The 2,500-nt window shown below is 43.4% G+C and overlaps 1 protein-coding gene across 1 annotated transcript in view; it reads left to right on the top strand.

The window, feature by feature from the left end:
- The window catches only part of LOC135090288 (neuroligin-4, X-linked-like), a 150,777-nt gene that overhangs the window by 115,750 nt on the left and 32,527 nt on the right, over positions 1-2,500 (top strand). The window lies entirely within an intron of this gene.

Genomic DNA, 2,500 nt, shown 5'->3' with positions numbered 1-2,500 from the left:
GAGGACTGTGTGTGTGTGTGTGTGTGTGTGTGTGTGTGTAGGTACGTAGATGGTAATATGTGTCAGGGTATATACAAAGTGCCAGTTTTCTTTTACCTACAAGTCCATTTATTTGACAAGGTTATCTATGATTTGAACTGTCAATGTCATTTTTGTCTTAAGTAGTTTTTTGACGAGCCGTGATTCACTCTATTTGTTGGTGTGGTCAGTTTGTTATCTATCTATCTATCTATCTATTCCGAGTGTGTCTGTGAGTGTCCCTTATAAACAGCAAATTATCTATGTATCTATCTTTCCAAGCGTCTATTTCTCTATCTATCTATCTATTTATCTATCTATCTGTGTGTGTGTGTGTGTGTGTGTGTGTGTGTGTGTGTGTGTGTGTGTTAAGGTATGAAAGGAAGAAAAGGGAAATGAAGGACAGAGAAATGAGAAAAAAAGAAAATGGACAACTTTACGAGAACGAAAGGAGGGGAAAGAAAACTAAAGAGATGAAGGAGAGAGAGAGAGAGAGAGAGAGAGAGAGAGAGAGAGAGAGAGAGAGAGAGAGAGAGAGAGAGAGAGAGAGAGAGAGAGAGAGAGAGAGAGAGAGAGAGATAAGTGAGGGGAGGCATAATATCTATATACAAGAGAGGGGAAGAGTAAAGGCCGCCATACATAAAAAAGAACAGATGTTGACCCTCTGATGACGGAAGATGAGAGGAGGAGGAGGAGGAGGAGGAGGAGAGAAGAGAGGAGGAGGGGAAAATACAACTTGAAGGGAGAGAAAGAGCAAAGGTACTAGTCTTGTGGGTTAAAGAGACGAGGAGGAGGAGGAGGAGGAGGAGGAGGAGGAGGAGGAGGAGGAGGAGGAGGAGGAGGAGGAGGAGGAGGAGGAGTGAATGTACCTTCCTCTTTCCTCTTTGATGAGTAAATGTAAAGCGAATGAGGTTGGAAGGAGGAAACAGGAAGAAAGAGGAAGAGAAAGAGAGGGAAAAGCAACAGAGTAAGAGGAAAGCAAGCAAGGAAGGAAGGAAGGAAAAAAAGAAAGGAAACAAGGAAACAAGGTCAGCATCATAAATAGACGAGCAACAGAAGAAGAGAAAGAAAAAAGATGAACGAGAACCATCATCAAGTGGAAGAGGAAAGGGGAAGAGGAAAAGGGAAGAGGAAAAGGAAGAGGAAAGGGAAGAGGAGCGGAAATAACAACTCTGATTGAAAAGAAGCAAGAAGAAGAAGAAGAAGAGGAAGAGGAAGAAGTAAGACGCAGTTTAAAAGGAAGGAAGGAAAACAGAGAAGGAACAGAGGAGCGGAGGTGAACGCTAATTGAAACTGGGCAGGTGTTGGGAAAAAGGTGACATGCAGGATGGAGGACGAGAGAGAGAGAGAGAGAGAGAGAGAGAGAGAGAGAGAGAGAGAGAGAGAGAGAGAGAGAGAGAGAGAGAGAGAGAGAGAGAGAGAGAGAGAGAGAGAGAGAGAGAGAGAGAGAGAGAGAGAGAGAGAGAGAGAGAGAAAATAGACTTAGCTTGTGAGGACTTGGGAGAGAAGGAAGAAAAGAAAGAAGAGATGACAGGGAGAGAGAGATAGAGAAAGAGAAAGAGAGGAAGGAAAGAAAAAAAACTATGAAGGAATTAAGGCATTATAAACGCGTAAACAAAAAAAAATAAATAAATAAAGCATGAATAATCGCCATTTCATCCCCTCTTCCTCCCCCATTTCCTGTCTCTTCCCCTCACCTTCCCTTCATCTCCCCTCCCTTCCTTCTTCCCCTCTTTTGCCCTCTAACTCTCATCTTTTATCTCTTCCCCTCATCTGTCCCCTCCCTCCTTCTCTTCCTCTCTTTCTTCCTCTTTTCTCTTTTCCACTTATCTATCCCCTCCACCTCCTCCTCTTCCTTCCCTCTTCTCCCTTATCTATCCCCTTCCTCCTCCTACCCCTTCCCTCTTCCCCTCCTTTTTCATTTTACCCTCTCTCCTCTCTTTCCCTCTCCCTTCTCCTCCCCCTCCTGTACCCTCCTCCTCTCTCCCTCATCCCCTTCCCCCTCCCTCTCGCCTCCTCTATATACAAGAAAAAATATTAACAATTATATAAAGAGAGCATCGTGATTAAACGCATGAAACTCTCTCTCTCTCTCTCTCTCTCTCTCTCTCTCTCTCTCTCTCTCTCTCTCTCTCTCTCTCTCTCTCTCTCTCTCTCTCTCTCTCCCTACTGAAAAATAAGTAAAAAACATATATAAATAAACACAGGTCAGGTACGTGTATATATATAAATAAAAAAATATATATATACATACATACATATAAAAACGTCACTTTCTCATTTCACGAAGAGAATTACCGTGGGAACGAGAACATTATTTCATACATGGGGCGTAAATACTATCGAGATATTACGCAGGTCGCTTGCCAGAGGGCGGCTACACTCACACACACACACACACACACACACACACACACACACACACACACACACACACACACACACACACACACCATCAGTCACAAAAAAGGAGGGTGAGTAG

Source organism: Scylla paramamosain, chromosome 34 (genome assembly GCF_035594125.1).
Source record: "Scylla paramamosain isolate STU-SP2022 chromosome 34, ASM3559412v1, whole genome shotgun sequence".
Lineage (NCBI taxonomy): Eukaryota > Metazoa > Arthropoda > Malacostraca > Decapoda > Portunidae > Scylla > Scylla paramamosain.
This window is presented reverse-complemented; position numbering and strand designations above follow the sequence as displayed.